The 18,795-nt window shown below is 39.4% G+C and overlaps 1 protein-coding gene across 1 annotated transcript in view; it reads right to left on the bottom strand.

Moving 5' to 3' along the window:
- pkd1a (polycystic kidney disease 1a) overlaps positions 1-18,795 on the bottom strand; it is a 162,140-nt gene that overhangs the window by 96,255 nt on the left and 47,090 nt on the right. Inside the window, exons 4-5 of the mRNA XM_042484667.2 lie at positions 7,535-7,704; positions 596-656 (exon numbers count right to left, since the gene is read on the bottom strand). The gene's annotated coding sequence lies outside the window, so the exon portion shown is untranslated. The remainder of the gene's footprint in view (positions 1-595; positions 657-7,534; positions 7,705-18,795) is intronic.

The raw sequence follows: 18,795 nt of genomic DNA, 5'->3' as shown, positions 1-18,795 counted from the left end.
CATTTGACATCACTGTCAAGTTGGAAATATTGCTATTTGTAGTCGAGATATAAGGGTACTTTGGGTCAAAACTGGAGAGCTCTCCTAATTAATCCTAAATTTATTTTGAAATATGTGGCATATAAATATGTCACAAACCTGCTCAGACAAATACAATAATGCAAAGGGCCCTTTGACATTTCAGCTGACATTTCACATGAGGGCTTGTGGTAACCACGTGTCCCCAGCCAAATTAGCATTTAATTACAAACCAATTTAGGACCCACATAAATTGAATGAATATTAACCTTTATATTACCCAAAGCGTATATGGCCTCAGTATAGTTTTAGTGCTTTGCCCAATTAATAATCCAACCTTGCTCAAGGTGCAAAGTTCAATTTATTCATTCATAAAAAATTACAGCGCCCCCATCCAAATCAACCAACACTGATTACAGAGCATGAGAAATAATTGTCTGTAAAATAAAACAAATTCTAGCAACATAATATAGACGGAGTGTTTTGCTGCAGGCTCAAATGGGAAATCGTGATGTTTCCTTATAAACCTGCATATGTCTTTCTCAGGTCAGTGCAGGCGCCAGAAAAGGGGACATACCCTGGGCCCCTGTCTGGCTGTGGACCTCTTGTAATGTTCCCACAATTAATAGATCGCCTGCCTGAAATAAAGAAGGTGGAGAAAGGGAGACACAGTTAGTACAGAAACACATCAGCAAAAGTAAGTAAGACCTTATTTATATAGCACTTTTAAAAACATGCAGTTACAAAGCGCTTTACACACATACACACACTTAAAGTGAGTGAATGAATCAAGTTTCAATAAATTACAATTTAGAGTACAGTACAATGAGGGACAGACAAGACCAAAACAAAGAATAAAAACAGAACACATGGAGTTGCTATAGGAAGGCTTGACTATAAAGGCAGGTTTTTAGTAGACACTTAAAACATTTTAAGGACTCCGCAAATCTGATGGACTGGGGAGGACTGTTCCTGAGGCTAAAACAGCAAATGCACGATCACTTTTTGTTTTGCGGTTGGAGCATGGGATGTATAAGAGGACAAGATTTGAGGATCGGTGTGGTCGAGAGGCAGAATAAGGAACAAGGAGATCAGCTATATAACTGGGGTCGAGGTCGAGCAGTGCCTTGTATATTATCGACAGGATCTTTTAGTTCATTCTGAATTTTACAGGAAGACAGTGGAGGGATGCAAGAACAGGTGTTATGTGGGACCAACGGCTCGTCCTGGTCAGTAGTCTTGCTGTTGCGTTTTGAACCAGTTCTAAAGTATTTAGAGCAGCGTGACTGGTACAAGTGTACAAACAGCTTTAGATTTTCAGAATCAGTACCCCTACTCAAGTTTGAACAAAACACAACTACGTTTTATTCATGATTTTGATATATCCCCTTCGTGAAATAAATGGCGGAACAAAAATATTTTATACATCAATGTATTGACTCACTGCATAGGCAAAAAACTTCATAATAAAATCCCTCTGGGGATAGTTTTATTCCACATGCAGTGTTTTATTCTATTTTTTTTGCATACTACGCGCATGTTTCATGCCTATCACCTGCTCATGCTGACGCGCATACACAATATAGGATTTCCAAAAAATAGCTTTCATGAGACTTTAATGATTGTTTAGCAAAAAAATACAGTGGTTGACTGATTATGCTCATTTGGAATAACATGTACACAATAATTCAAAAACAACATTTTCTATGGTTAGCTCGCTTGAAGCCATAAAAAGGTGATAAATTCCAACATGATCTCACTGTGAATATCTCTAAAAAATATTCACAGTGCGATCACGTTGGAATTGTCATTGTTAAATAATCTGCCCGTGGTTCTAATGGTACAGTATCTAAAGGTTTTACATTGTCAGTTTTATTTTATTTGTCCTCTTTTCTACAGTACGGTATCTTTTTTTTCTTTTCTCACTTCACTGTCCTCAGAAGTGCTGTAGAGGTGATGGAGGTACTTCAGGCATATCTCTCTTGATGTTTATTAGAAAGTATGTCTCTGGGCGTGTTGCTGTATTTAAAATGCTTAGCACGAGGTTGAGCCAAGCAAAGTTAAATCTTTCTTTTTAAAGATTATTTTAGGAGAGGTGATGACATGCAGCAAAGGGCTGTGTGTTAGAATTAAACCTACTGCTGCTGCAGCAAGGACATAGTCTTTGTACAATGGGTGCCCGCTCAACCAGGTGAGCTACTGAGCGCCCCGCACAGAATCTTTCATAATTCAATTCAAACCAAAGAGATTCAATTTCAACCAAATCTACAGATGCATTACTGGCACAACAACCAAGTTTCAATTTTACAAAAGCGGCATGAGCTATCAGTATGTGCAGGTGTGTCTGTGCATCATTATCTCTGCAGAGGAGGAGCTGCATATCTGATGAAAGTTGCACCCACTAACCTCAACCTCTTCTAAGTATAAATAAATGCTGATTTCAAAGAACAAAAAATCTGTGAATTTTTCAGGTGGAAGTAAGAGGTCAATATGACGCAGCTGCTCTGTATTCCTTCACTTGAAGGCGATGATATGACTGCTGCTGATATTGCCACCTTCAACCACAGAGATGTGAAGTACAGAAATGACTCCACTCTCCTGTGGGTTGACTGTGAAATGACAGTTGTAAAACTTTGACATTTCCACCCTCCCTTCTCTCTCTGTAGTATTTCCTGAAGCAGTGCAGGGCACGCGTTGGAGGTGTTTCCTGGGTATTTGACTTGGCCAGAGCCCATACTTCATCCCTGCAGGCATCTGCTGCTCCGTGCAAAGACAAAAAAAAAAAAGCATCACTATAACTCCTGTGCTCTCTTGTCCTCATTGGCAGCAGTTTATTGCAGAATTCATACTTGAGAAGCCAGACATGTTTGAAGGGACACGCAGATGGACTTGATGTTTTAGGCCAAATAAATCGGACTCAGGCTGTCTGAGACGCAGAGGCATAAAAAATAAAAGGTTAGAAGGTTTTCTAGCATGTAGGGTGGCCTATAAGGCATTGCATCATTTTTATATCAATTTTAAGGACATGTTAGGGCACAGTTTTTTCCACTCATAGGACACTCTAGAGGGCACATCTTATCATGAGCCATAGCTCCTGAACCCTATGCAGAGTTGAAGTGCCTCCCACAAATACACAAAGCCAGTTTATACAGGGAGCTTTCTTGTGCTTTTATAATGAACCGGGACAAGAAGGGAGGATTACACAAAGGTCGAGACAATCCATGTCAAATTGAATTGCATGACCCATAATTACAGTTGGAGTCACACAGGGTTCACGCGCCCACTTTATACATACGCACAAAATGACTATCATCACAGGGAAGCACAGAAGAAATCTGAGGGTGTTAGATCATAGATCAATGAGCCACCACGGAGATTTCTATTATTTTCAGGTCATTCACTTTTGTTTAATCAAATAATGTGGTGTTCTGCAAACATATCATTATTTTACAAAAAATATATATTATTTATGTAATTCTGTACAATTTACTGCGAATGAAAGCAGCTATAGGTGCAGCCTTGTTAGTTGCTTTCTGGGGCTGTATTTAGGCTACATTTAGCATGCAAACATGCTAATAGTAACAATGCTAACAGGCTGCTATTTAACAGTAGCTTCTATTTTTAATAATTCATATATTAATGTACTATCCAGGTACACACTCACCATCTAGCAGTAGTTTAGTGTGCATGCATAAACACAAAATTCAGCTGAGGCTGACTGGTTGGCTGTGAAGCTAACACTTAATTTTACAGGTAATTTCATGATACGTTTTTCAGAAGGAAATAGGTAATTTGGTAAAAGTTATGAAGAAAAAATTTCATGTGTTAAGTTGGTTATAGTTACAACCCAGCTGATGAAGGAAAAGGGAAGCAACATAAAACCAGAGGTTTTTAGTAAATTAACAACTGTAAACCCGTGTTACTTAAATGCCATATGGTGAGATTGGGTTGTAAAGTTATTTATTAAAGAAAAGAAATTTAAAACAAAAGCTAAACTTATCTATTGAAATCAAAAGTGGAAATAAAAAACCTGTCTTTCCTTAATGGCTTTTTGACAGCAAAATACAACTCAACCCTGTACCTTGTGGATCTAACAAAAGAAAACCTGTGTGTGTGATCAGTTTTTTAAAGTAATACCTTAGCTCAGTCCGACAAAATGTTACTCTAATGCCTCAGAATGAATGTAAATCCACCGAATACAAGTTACCACTTACCAATATCTTTATGAATAATGTTACTACGGACAATGACGAGAGACACACTGCCAGGCAGAAGGTTTCCAGCTGCCCAAACACTGCAGCTGGCCAGGCATTTATAGTCTTGGGGTCTGTGCTGCACCCATTGATTGGAGGAGAAAGATAGAACGTCTCTCCACTTACAAGAAAATTCATAATAGAGAAGAATAGAGGAAAATTCACATTTTCTAAGAAGGAGTCAACCAAATGCTGGGGACGAAACATCCTACTTGAGGAAAGAGAGCTAGAAATGAGGGGTTTTCGCGAGGAGAGGGATTTAGTTGTGGCTGTAGCAGTTATGTTATGCATCAAAGCTATAGTTAATTTTCAGATGATCTTTTAAAATAAGTTCTGTATTTACAGGTGAAATAAATATTCATTTATCATTAAGTGATTTTTAAACACTTAACTCTCTATATGTTGAACTGTATGCTCCTGAATGTTCATCTAACCTGCTGTGTGCTGACTAAGAGACTAATTAAGTGAAAGTGTAGCGATTAAAAACTGTCTCAATTTCCCATATATCTACCTGCAAATAATGTTGTCTTTCCAGGAACATCCTTATGAATTTACAGATACATATCAGCTCTTTTCTAGGAAATTATATTAAAACTTCTGTCGCTGGCTGGCACAGAACAGACAGAAACCTACAAGTACAATTCAAGACAGCAAGCTAAGAGTTCAAAATGTTAATTCTGGTAAAAAGGCAGAGGTCAAAAGCAGTGTAGGCAAACAGAGATGACAAACTCAGCCAGGCAAGAAGCAGGTGATGAGTCAGAGTCTAGGAAATCAAGCAAAAGACAATTTGTCAGAGAACTAGTGGTAGTGATCTGGTACACATAGCCTACTTCTGGGGATTTGTAACAGAAACCCATAGAGTTAAGTTTTAGGAGTTAGTTCAATCAGAAAGACTTTTTCTAAGCTTCATTCATACACAATTCTCTCCAGTAAGCTCATTATGGGCATTCACTCTTCCAGTTAACCAAACAAACTTTGCCATAATCTCAATGAGTTAATCATGTTGCTACTGTTAAAATTGAAATCTGTTCTCCTCTCTGCTGCTCTCTGCTGTCATTTTTGGCAGAATGGCAGTGCCCTACTCAATCCCATTTAACTCCAGTCATTGTATCCCATTGAAACCAGGGCGAGCTCATCAAAAGCCCACTCCTCTTCATACCCAGATCCTGAACAACCTCTTTATCGCATCACCAACACCATCACTAGTGCATAGACTCCAGGGGGGGTTCCCTATTCTACCATGGCTTCACAACCCCCCGTAAATATATGACATCGTGATGGGGTGGAATCACGAAAAGACTATTCACATTTCTCATACTTATTCACACACATAACTATACTTTTCACTCAGAATGTATCTCTCCTTGTTGAACTGAAATGAAAGTAGTTTTGCAAGTATTTACTCAAACCCCAAAGTATGGGACAAATTGAAATGTCGACTTCATGATGGTGCTACATGAAAAGTGAAAGGACCAAAGTTATTTGAACTCTGAAAGGGGAATACATATATGTGGACCAAATTTTATCACATCATGTAATCCATCCCATGTTGTCAGTTCACTTCACTCAAAACCACAGATGTGAAACTCATATGTTGCTATGATGACAGCAGCACATGTAGATGCAGCAGTCCGTAACTCCTCAAATCCTTGCTACGTTTTTGCTATATTTTTCTATTTTTTCGACTCCGTGGCCCCTTCTGCTGAAGCTCGACTTTTCTACAATAGAGGGTCATTTATCAACATCGGGAAAAGTTGTGTGGGGGTTTGGACTGAATATAGCAGACCACAAGAGGATCCCCACTGGCGGCATAAGCTGAGTGGCCAATCAGACCAGAGGGGAGAAACGAAACTGAAAGTGCAGTAAAAGAGAAGAAGGAGAGCCGGCATCAGGGTGAGGCTGACCCGACTTGTACCGAGAGCTGTTCCTCTACCAAGTCTTCTTCTGGCTAATGTCCGGTCACAGTGGATGAGATGCGATTGAGGCTCACTCAGCAACGGGAATTCAGAGACTGCTCTGTGCACATCTTCACAGAGACATGGTTAACCCCTAACATCCTGGATCAAGCTGTATCTTCACAGAGTCATGATTTACTCCTTATACCTCAAGCTGTTGCACTCGATGGGTGGACCTTGTTCAGAGCCCACAGGACACAAGACTCAGATGCAAATTGAAAAAAAATGCACTGCAGGAACAGAATGATGCCACCAGCAGCAACAAGCAACCGGATGGAATTTTCATAGCAGCTGCTGTTTTTAATCAACTCATCCTTCAACTCCAAAAATGTAGCAGGATCAAGGACACATGTAATTTTGTTTTTTAAACTTAGTTTAAAAAATGACTAATTACTCTACCTTCTACCCTCTAAAAGACCAGATTCATCCTCTGGGGATGACAAAATGTAACAAAAGTCCACCCAATAGTTGTTGACATATTTCAGTGGGGACCAAAGTGGTAGACCACCTGACTGACTGATATTTCCATCCCTAGAGACACACCGCCAGCATGGCCAAAATCAGCGTTATTGATGTTTGAATATTAAATTTAAATTTGAAATGTGTATATTTTCACCATATTTTGATAAATACTGAGAAACATATTCTTTGTAGTACCAGGGTATGGATTTTTGCCATCTAGCCTCTACATGTATTCATTCTGGTCTAAGGCCATTTATATAAAACAGTGAATCCAGTGGATATTGGACTGATTTGTATTTTTCAGCTGACCTTTGCAGACCAGTGGAGCTGCCCTGCAGAACCACTTCATGACATAAGAAATGTATTATTTTGTATTTGCCTGGCCTGGTCTGGTCCAGTCTGGGCTGGGTGAAGGTAAAATGAGCTTGGCTCCTGTTTGGTTATGGGGAGGGTCCTGCAGCCCGGCCAGGAAAACAGCACTTACTGAGGCCTCTGTCTGTGTTATTATAGGGCTACAGGAAGAGAGGGGGAGAGGAGGGGAAAGAAAGGAGAGACTGGATGAGTAGAGAATGCGGGGAGGGTCTGAAGAGGGTGAGAGAGATGGATGCATGTCGCAGAGAGGAAGGTAAGTTGTTGTCAAAGGCTGAAGGACAGAGAATTTGATGGGATGATGAAAGTAACAGAAACCAGGACAGGGTCACAAGAAGAAGACGGCTTTAGCTAAAAGGAGGTGTTATATGACTGAAAACAGAGATGAGGTGCACAACAGTGTGGATAATCTTTTTCTCTTTTTTCTTCTCTCCCAGTGATTACACCTGTTTAAAATTCAAAGAAAGTTTTACCCACCCATCCATCCATTTTCTTCCGCTTATCCAAGGCCGGGTTGCGGGGGAAGTAGGCTGAGTAGAGTATTCCAGACATCCCTCTCCCACGCAATGCTTTCCAGCTCCTCCTGGGGGACCCCGAGGCATTATCAGGCAAGATGAGATATATAATTCCTCCATCATGTTCTGGGTCTAAAAAAGTAAATAAGTATTAATAAAATAAATATACTTTAAATGCTAAATCATGCATAAAGGCAATTTCACAATAATGTATATAAAATGATTTATTAAGAGGAATTGATGCATTAATGTACACAGTTTGCAGCTGGCAACCTTGGGGCTTAATTATATGCTGCTGGGTAGGTTGTGAATTTCGCCGAAGGATATGTAAAAAATCTTTAATAAACTCCACCTACACCTGTAAGAGGATCTAATTGTAGTTTCTCCATGGGTGGAACAATGATCTTCATTATCCAGTTTCCATCTGTGACAAGCTAAGTGTATGCTATTTATACCTTATATGTAGGCCTACTGTGTGTGTTCAGGTTTTGGTAGAGTTTTATTCCTTTTCTGCTTTTACTGCTGCTGCTGTGAGCGAGTAAATCCTAAAGACACATCAGACACTGAGAGTCCAAACACAAAGAAAAAACCTATGTGATGTAATACAGTGCAATACAATAGCTAATATTATTACTTAAGTAATTTGTGTTTTGATTTAATTTGCACATTTGATCACTTTGTAGTGTTGTTGTGCTCAACTGTATTATAGTAAAATGTGGTTCAAATACTAGAAAAACTCTGAATATACTGTATTGCAGATTCACATTTTAATAATAACCTGCATGCATTTACTTTCATCTATAGAATATTTCTGATAAACAGTTATCTTTTTATTGACTATGCTTGCATTCATTATTAAAAATAATGTGATACTTGTCTCCCACATTTCATTACAAAAGTAACACAAGTTCTGATGTTGGTTTCATCAAGTTTACAACCTGCAAGCTGATTTCATTAAGAGATCATTTTCTCTTGCTTCATTTTGACACGTTTTACTAATCAACACAAATACCAGGGTTGCGTGGGTGTGCAAGTGCCCTGTAAAACCTGCCAGTCATTTCTCTGTAGTAATGACAGTCATTTCTGTGAAGTAAAAGTAGTAATGCCTCTGCCACCGCTGTGAGCAGTGCTCACAAATGGCTTTGATGAAATGGGCTCACAGCCTTTATATCTTGTAGTAACTGTTGAGGATGCTGGTGCTGCAAACCTTGAAGGCACAAACAGCCACAAATTAAATAATATGAGTCATAAAAATATAATTTTAAACAGGAAATTTGTTTTGGAATATTTGATTCTCCAAAACATGTAATAATTAATATATAAATAAATAATAAGTAATTATTTAATAAATAATAAATGATTAATAATTTATGTGAATGTAACTACTCGCATAAACATGACTTGCAGTTCTTGTCCTGTAATTAGTATAGTATTTTATTACCTGTACTGTATTGAACATTGTACTTTTTTTGCCTCTGGATTTTATGAAAAAGACGGTAACAAGAGAAAAAACCTGAAAAAACACACAGTGAGAGAGAGGGGGGTCATTTTATGCCTCTATACTGACAGCCATAAAACTGCTGCAGGCATTGTCTGTCCCATTCCTGTGAATGCAGTATCACAGGATATCCTGGAGGAAATATCTTCAAATCTGGCCAATTTGCAACCAAGGATGATTTTGGTGGACAGAGCTGTGACCTCACAAAACATGTTTTTGGCCATTACTCAACAACTCATACACTAAAAATGACCAAAAGTCACACTAATGTTTTTTATAATTTTATATAAAAAAGATAAAAGGTCATCTTCGCTGTGTCATTTTCATGTCCTGCAAAACACTTTTCTGGCTGTTATTCACCACCATAACTCAGGAACAGAAGGGGAGACATTTGGTCAGATACTGAATTGGTGACACTAATCTTAAAACTGTGCTGAATGTATAGATCTTCTGAGCTGTTTTAAAAATGGTGTGAAATGTCCACATTTTAGAATTGAAGCTTTATATCTTTGCAGCAAAATACATATCTGCCACGCCTATCTGGTTGTCCAACACAAGCTCATTTGTTTTGATACTGAGCTTCAGGTGGTTGCGCTGCACCTGACAAAGCCCTCAGTGCTCTGTGCTCCTCTGTAAAAATGGTGCTTCTTACAGAGTTTATTCAATGTAATCATAAATATAGTGATACCATTTTGACAAAAAATATAATTAATATCTGTTATTTAATTCCTTCAAGGTGTTTACAACATAAATCATAAAGTCTTGAGGTTTGGAAGTTAACTGCAACTTGAGTGATTGGCAGAGGTATAACTGTGAGATGTTAATTCTAGTTTAAATGTGACACAGTGGCTTCTCTACCACAGTAATTATCACCATGGGCGCACAAAGACCTCACCCTCTCTCCATTCCTCTGTTCACACTGGGGTGCGTTTTAATGAAGACTGAAGAATTTTTTTTTCTGATAAGAAATCTGCATCAACAGTTCTCTCAACTTGCCTGCTGTTATTTTTCACTGTAAAATCTGACAAGTTGATTTTACTTTAAAAACGATCTAAGACATGATTGCCTTGAAAATGTAAGTAAATAGGCCATACATATTAATTTCAATTGATGTTTACTTTATACCTAATTGTTAAGTTTACTTAAAGTTTAGTTATATTTACTTGATTTTGTGACATTGTTGCAACTCAAAAATTCAATAAGTCAATAAATCAATCTTTCTGAGTTTTAGAAGCTACAGTAAACCAAGTATACTGTGCCATATATCTCTGATCTGCCTGTTGCAAAATAGTCGGTCATAGTTGTATTTTCTTAAACCTGTTAACAAAAAAGAACTTGCAGATATCCTGACTTCATCATTTGCAAAATCCTCTTTGTCATGATCAAGTAAAGTCATGCTAACTTTGTTTACTGAAGATGCTAACACTTAGATAGAACAACGTAATTCCACTTGCCATGTTTAAGTTGCAACAACTTCACAAAATTAAGTAAATGCAGTATTTTGAGTAAACTTCAAAGTTAGAGCTAAAGTAATCATAAAGTAAGATTAATAGTTATATTTACTTTCCTTTTTTAAGGCAATTGGTTTTCAAGTTTATTTTAAATAAGATCTACTTGTCAGATTTTACAGTGTTTGGTTTTTTTTTAACCGTTAGACAGCTGCAGTTTAATGAGGGGTTATATGGTCTTTCTTTCCTTCCAACTAACATCATCTACTTTGCTTTTGTACTCAGGCTCTCTGACTCAAATTTAACATCACAAGTGCAAACTCCTTTCCTGATTACTATTAATTTCCCCACTCGGAATTTTTTAAGCTCTGCCTGGGCTTAATTTAATCATTGCTTTTTACCTGCCTTTGCCAAGCCGTGGACTCTAAATTTATATAAGTAGTGGTTGCCTATATTTAATTAACATTTCCCATTTATGTTTACATTTCAGGTAGGTGAGTACAGAGCTGGTCTCCTTCTGTTATCTGAATGACATTGTTTTCATTCATTCTATTCTCTGGGCAGACACATTTTCCTGTTTTCTTTCCTTTACACTGTCCACAGGACAATGATGTCTTTTGACAGGCTGGTAAGGTCAACCCTAGGGCTGGGTGATAGCTTCACTCCAGGAGATTGTTGCAGGGATGGGCATAAACCTTCCTCTCTTTACCCACCTGACACTCAGATTGGACTGGGTGTGTAGTTTATGTCAATGTGTGTATGTGTGTGTGTATGTGTGTGTGTGTGGTAGTGGGGGGTTTGTTAGTGGGGGGTAGGATCCTTGTCCTACAGTCATGTTCCCTGTGGTGAAGGAAGGGAAAAAAGAGGTAACATGGAAGGCTACAAACCAGCCACCATAAATGTTGTGATCATAGAAGCGTATAAGCATCACAATGCATCATGATCTGCTCTGTCTGCTGTTTCTTTGTGTGTGTGTGTGTGTGTGTGTGTGTGTGTGTGTGTGTGTGCGTGCACGCACGTGTGTGTGCAGAGAGCGAGAGCAACAGGTAGAAATAGTGTGTTAGTAACACATTTTCAAAGGACTAACAGCATGTAATGACACATGTGGCTTACAGGATTAAGACAAATGAATAGTGTGACAGGAGGACAACCTTTTAAAAGCATTCATAGAATGCAACATTGTACTGCTTTTGTGAAAAGGATGTGCATTATACCATGTGTTGTCATGGAAAGAGCTTTGTGAGCAATTGAATTTAGTGACAATTTCACAAAATGAACATAATGTACTATTTTCACTTGTTTGTAAACTGTGAGTTTGAGTTCTTTACCTTGCAAAAAGTACAGACGATACAGGTTGGGAATTGAACACATTTACCTAGTTTCTGTCCTTCATGGATTGACTGCTGATCTTATTTAGAGCCTTCATTCAAAGTAACTATAACATGGTTTTTAACTGCACTGTTACAGTGCTTCACATGCCCACATGGCACAGGAAACTAGAATTTCTTCCTTGTGATATTATGCCTCCATGAACCACTCAAGGCACATTTATAGTTTATATCCATGTCTGTGAAACATGGATACTTCAACCTGGCAGCACAGAAGATCTAAACAATCAGCACAGTTTCAAGGAGGATATCCAAGATTAGTGTCAACAATTCAGTATCCGACAAAATATCTTTCCCTGTCTGTTCCAGAGTTATCACATTAAATAATGGCCAGAAAAGTGTTTTTACAGAACATTACGATGTCACAATGAAGTCGACCTTTGGCCTTTTTGGATATAAAATGTCACCACTTCATCATTTTATTCTATTAGACATTTTTTGTGAAATTTTATCATAATTAGAGTATGGATTCTTGTGTTATGGCCAAAAACATATTTTGTGAGGGCACAGTAACCTTGACCATTGACCTTCAATCATTCAATTCTATCAGTTCATTTTTAAGTCTGAGTGAAAGTGTGTGCCAAATATGAGGATACTCCCTCAAGGTGTTCTTGAGATAATATGTTCATGAGACTGAGTTACAAGGTCACACTGGCCTTGACCTTTGACCACCAAATTCTATCAAGTTTAGTGTTGAAAATGTTTGCCAAGAGTTCACTCACTTTACTTGAGATATGGTTTCAGAAGAATGAGACAGACAAGTTCACAGTTGACAACCAAAGTTGAATAAGTTCATCCTCATCATTGAGTCCAAGTGGACGTTTGTGCCAAATTCGAAGAAACTTCCTCAATCACATTCACAAGAATGGGATGTTTGGACGGACAACCCGAAATCCTAATGCCACTGGCTATTGCTGTTGTGGAGGCGTTAAAGAAAATACAGACTTACACATGACCTCCAGCTAAGATTAAAACCCCACTTTGGACCCAATAAAAAATAATGAGAACAAGCCATTTAAGTCCACCCTTGATAGATATATAGTCTCTTTTTGTACTGCCAATGTGAAAACATCAAAGACAGTTACAATGTTTCCCAAACAGAAACCATGGCTGAACAACGAGGTACAAGCTCTGATAAGGGCACAGGACTCTGCTTTTAAATCTGGTGACCCAGAGGCTTACAAGGAGGCACAAGGGAGACTGAAGAGGGGCATCAGGGAAGCCATGCGCAAATATAAGCAGCACATAGAGGAGCACTTCAACAACAACAGCTCCTGGCATATGTGGACGGGAATAAAGTCGATCAGTGGCTACAAGCACAGTCACACAGCTATGAGCTCCAGCAACAAAACACTGAACCAGTTCTTCGCTCATTTTGACTGCCAGAATGGAGAGGCCAACATTACCAGGGAGGAAACAAACGATTATCTTCCATATGCAGTTAGTTTAAATATTTTTTTTTTTTTTTTTTTTTTTTAACTGTTGAGTTTGGCACCTTTTTTTTTTATTTTATACTATTTATATTGCTCTTTTTGCTTGCTGTTCTTGTACACACCTTGCTGCTGTAAAATTTCCCCATTGTGGGACTGATATAGGATTATCTCATACAGCTACATCAACATCAGGTCAGATCCAGAGTCCAGAGCGGACTTCAGAAAAGCAGCTCGACCAGATGGAGTCGCCAGTTGTATGCTGAATACCTGTGTAGGCCGACTAGCAGAGGTATTTACCACCATCTTGTAACCCCCAACTGCCTTAAGTCAGCCACAATTATCCCAATACCCAAGAAAACAGCAGTGAACTGTCTGAATGACTATCATCCAGTTGCTTTAACCCCCATCATCACAAACTGTTTTTAGAGACTCATTCTCTCACCCATCAAAGCTGCCATACTTGCTGACCTGGAGCAACACCAATTTGCATACCAGATCAACAGATCAACAAACGATGACAGCCCTGCACACAGCCCTTACACATCTGGACCAGCAGAACACATCTGTAACATGTGTTGTTTGTCGATTTTAGTGCTGCATTCAACACCATAATTCCCAGGAAACTGGACCAAAAGTTGAGCAACTTAAGCCTAGACAGTTCACTGTGCACTTGGATATTAGGCTTTTTTAGCAACAGACCCCAAAGTGTCCACATGGGAGGCCACATGTCTTCAAACTTGGTCCTGAACATGGGGGTGCTGCAGGGGTATGTCCTCAGCCCTCTCCTCTACTCTCTTTTCACACATGACTGCTCCCCATTCAGCCCTCCAGCATCATCATCAAATTTGTCGTTGATACCACCAGAGTAAAACAACAACGAGACGGCCTAAAGGGAGGAGGTCAACATCTGGCAGAGTGGTGTTTCCATAACAACCTGGACCTCAAAACCACAAAAACAAAGGAGATGGTCATGGACTTAAGAAAAAATAACAACGCTTTGAGCACTCAGTCTTCTGCATCCCGGGGGAGGAGGTAGAAAAGTGTGACGCCAATAGCCACCTTCCACGTCCACATGCAACGCACATGACGGCATCAGATGACAGAACCAGTGGCGCGTCCAAATGCAACATGCAGGGATGGCGTCATTTGAGAAGGCAGCCGGACAGAAACGGTGACGACAAAATCTTATACTGATGGACGGCCAGATGGAAGCATGTGTCCACATGCAACATACACAGGCGGCGCCACTTGACAATGCAGCCGGACGAAAGTCGTCCTGTGCGCCTAAAACGCTGAAGACAATGTCGGGTAAAAATGCTGCCAGTAACCACGTAATATAAGGAGCGTTAGTGTAGTTGGGAGTTGGATGTGTCCCACAAACAATGGACTTTCATGCAGGGTGCCTAATCGCAACCATCGAGAACGTCCGAGCTATTGTGTAAACATAGCCACCGTGCTGCTTCATCCCACCACATGTGCATTTGTTGACATCTCGGTATCCCAGCCCGGAGCATAAACAGCTGATGCAGAAGGATACCTTAAACGTCATAGGTAGCAGTGGAAGGTCCTGTCTGTTATTTTGTGCTGCTGCTGAAGAGTCACCAAGCTGAATTTTGTTGTTTTTTTTAAACAACCACAATAAAGGTCTTCTATTATCTCTGTAAATAGATAGACTCACCCAGAAAGCACTAAGAGAGCACATATCTCTGCCAAGACTGCACAGTCACCTGAACTGGTGTTAACATGATAACAGAAAACAATTTAAGAAATGTTATCTGCATCTGGATCAAAAATGTTCACTGCAAGACACAGTAATGGACAACCATGCTGCTTGGTAAATGACCAAGGCTAAACTTAAATACACAATGGGAAAATCATTTTTAACAGATCAAGGCTGGATTTGGTGAGTTATGAGAAAGGACAGTTACATCACCATTTTTTCTTGGTTATGGGTTTCATGAAAGAGTGAAAGAGAGAGAAAGGATTTTTAAATATGTGTCACAGTGGCTTCTCTGAAACAATTTTATGAGCTTTTCATCTGAATAACAGTAATTTTAGGCAGTTGTGGTTTTATGAGGTGAAACTGCTTGAAATGAAAGTTTAAAAAAAACAATGTTGTTATGTATCCTTGCACATTTTTAAGCAGGTACAAGGTAACCTTTGAGCTTTTGAAGGACGTTTTCAAATCATATTTGATACGATTGATGTGGCTCAAGAGGTAGAGAGGGTCGACCACTAATAGAAAGATCCCTGGCTCCTCCAGCAGTACCAGTATTCTTTGGCAAGATACTGAACCCCAAGTTGCTCTCAATGGCTGTTCAACTGGTGTGTGAATCGGTGTGTTGATGCTTTTAAGCTAAGTAGCTGGTGAAACCTTGCATGGTAGCCTTGGCCACTAGTGGGTGAATGTGACATGTACTGTTAAAGTGCTTTGAGAGGCTGAAAGACTAAGCAGCTGCATTTACCATCCATTCATAATACCCCACCCCACACACACCACAGCCGTTTAGCTTCACATTAGTAATGTTTTTCTATACCAAAATATACAACATTTGTTATCTGTTGTTGCTACACTGAAGAAAAAAATGACAGCTGCAAGATTCCAAGCCCAAGGAGCTGATCTTCATATTCTGCCAACTATTGTTGAAACTTAAGAGCCAAATGGTCTCCTTTACGAAATGTCGAAATGTGAGCAGAAAAAAAAAGTTTTTAAACTCTTTGCAGAAGAAAATTCAAATCTATTTCGCCATTCATCAATATAAGTATCTCTGATCTTTCTGTAGGTAGCCTGCTAACAAAATCTACACCTGCTTCTGATGGCTTGCAGTGCTTGTATAAATAAGGGTGGACATAAATATTGCTTGTCATTTTTAGAAATTACAATTTTCAGATTAGATTTCTTTAAAATGTGAATAGTTCACTTAAACTGACTCAATACATGTGTTTCTGAGTTTGAGGTTGACTACTCCAGTGGAGGTAGAGCTCTGATCGGGCGCAAAAAATCATGCCCAACCCCACATGGACCTGCACAGTTTCTGTCCTAGCCCAACCTGAGCCCAACCCACTACAGCATTTTTGGTACTTATACAGTAAAAATAGGCCCACATTATATCACATTTATATATCATTAAATAAATATTTTTTAATATTAACACATTTATTATAAGCTAAGGACTGGCGTGTTTCCTTGCACTACCTGTTTTTCTATTCCTTCTGTTAGTCTGTCATATAGTGCATATAGTGACAAGTTCGGCAGATCGGGCTGCGCTCTTCATTGCGTCTACTACACTACTACATCTCTCCCATTGCTGAGGAGGCAGAGGCAAACACTGCCAACCAAGTCGCCTCTTTTCTGTCCCTCTCTTACATACGCTCTCTCTCTCCCAGTTCTTTACATGCCTCTGTCACTTTCCTTCTCTTTCACCCCTCTTTTTCTGTTTGCAGGTCAACAGGATGCACGTATCCATAGTAATTATCACCTCCTCTTAAGGTGGTCACTGGCTGTTCATGGGCGCAGATGTATGCTGATGGCTGACAATTGGACTGAGGGACTGATTGAGGAGCTGTGCAAAAGTATGGTACATTGTGCCCATACTAATAAAATGAACTTAACGTTGTGGTCAAATTAACTTGGATCAGGGCCCAGATCTCTGATTGGAAATCCTTTTTAGTATACACTGTATAACTGCACATCACATAAACTACACTACTGGGTAACATAGCTGGTTATGTCTTGGCCGGGCAAAGGTGACTTCTTGGAGCCTTGCCGTTGTTATGAAGTTGCAGGCAGAACAGATTTCCACTTGACCTTGGTTTCAAAGCACCGTATTAGCTTTGTCAAGGATGAGATAGACTAATGCTTTCAGTAAGTTTCATGCATTTACCACTAGATGGCTTTTGCTCTCACATGAAGTGGAAAACCATCACAATGTCATGTCAAAGGACAACTAAGTGATAGATCCAGATCCAAACCTTGACATTTTTGTTTCATTTTATAATTTACATCGACCCTGAGAGGTGCCAGCATCGCCTTGTTTGCAAGCCCTGCTGATAATTTACACATTACCAGACGCCTGGACAGTTACTATAGGAACACACAGAGGACACTACACCCTAACCTGTCTCAGGTACAGGTGCTGTATGATTAACACATGAAACACATACCAGTCAAATGACACCAGTTTGACTCCATCCAACGACATTTGTTGCATTTCAATTCCTGCATCTCTCTATTGTGCTGTCTCATAAAGGCAAAATGCCAAAACTTTCTTAAATGTAAAAACACACTGACACAAAGTTTTACTACTGATGACTGCTTTTAGTAAAACAACAGTTAAAATCCTTGAACTGAACATAATTTCAGAAATTACTACTTTATACCCTACGATATATCCGTTGTTAAATTCGATTTCCGTTTGTAGCGTATACGACTGCTTCACTCAAATACAGACTGCAGGCACACATCTTGCTTTAGCAAATACCCTAAACAATCACAGAAATGCCTGACTTGAACAATGCTGCACAGAAGCAGCTATTTCTGTCCTGGATTAAGGGGCAGTCAGAGGGGCAGATCCAGTTATATTGAGTTTGACTGTGTGTGTGATTGTGCTGGATCAGTTTTCGTTTAACTCTGATGATGTATCGTCTGAAGGGCACTCACCTTTTACTCACAGACATGCTGGGCAGTGTCCAGTGAGCGGGGGTGTCTCCAGCAAGATGCACAGGCCACAAGTCTGCCACACATTAATTATGGAGTTTGAGAGGACTAGTATGGAGCATGTCTTTATAATGGGGGTCTCTGTTTTGATTATAGTGTTGTTGCGTGTGTGCAATCCATAGGTTGCATATAAAGATGGACAACATGACAACTCCACAAAAGTGAAGCAAAAACATCTTGATCGCCCCCCGGTGGCTGGCTGCAGTATAGGTCGTAAACCTCCCTCCATATCAGCGGATGGGACATGGACCAAACTAAAAACGTCAAATACATTCTTCCTCAAGATGGTTTCTGTCATTTTAGGTAGTTGTTATCACATTGACGTGTGTTTAAGAATTTGTTCTTATAAGTTTGGTCGTAATTCAACATTTGATGCTATGAAAAGGTGATGTGACATCACGACTGAAGGCTATGTGTGCCATCACATTTCTGACCACTACATATGCTTTACATCATGTCATCAGTGCAAGATGGCAGCAGCAGTATACTGGATATTTTGGCTTCTTTCTGGTACAGGGGAAGGATGTGAAGACACATTGTCCATCTTTATATACAGTCTGTCCGCAGGATGTGAACATAGCTTTTTTGTTTACAAGAAAACCCCAATTAAAGGGCACCTTAAACTCACCTTTGGCTCAGCTAAGTACAAGTACAAGAGTTAAGTACAAGCAGTGATGGCGTTAGGCTTAGGTGTCCAAGACTTCAGCCCCAAATATTTCACAAATAGCCTCAAATCTAT

Source organism: Plectropomus leopardus, chromosome 3, assembly GCF_026936395.1.
Source record: "Plectropomus leopardus strain MGB_pleo_1.0 chromosome 3, ASM2693639v1, whole genome shotgun sequence".
Classification (NCBI taxonomy): domain Eukaryota; kingdom Metazoa; phylum Chordata; class Actinopteri; order Perciformes; family Serranidae; genus Plectropomus; species Plectropomus leopardus.
The sequence above is the reverse complement of the archived record's forward strand: the minus strand, read 5'-3'. Positions and strand labels throughout refer to the sequence as shown.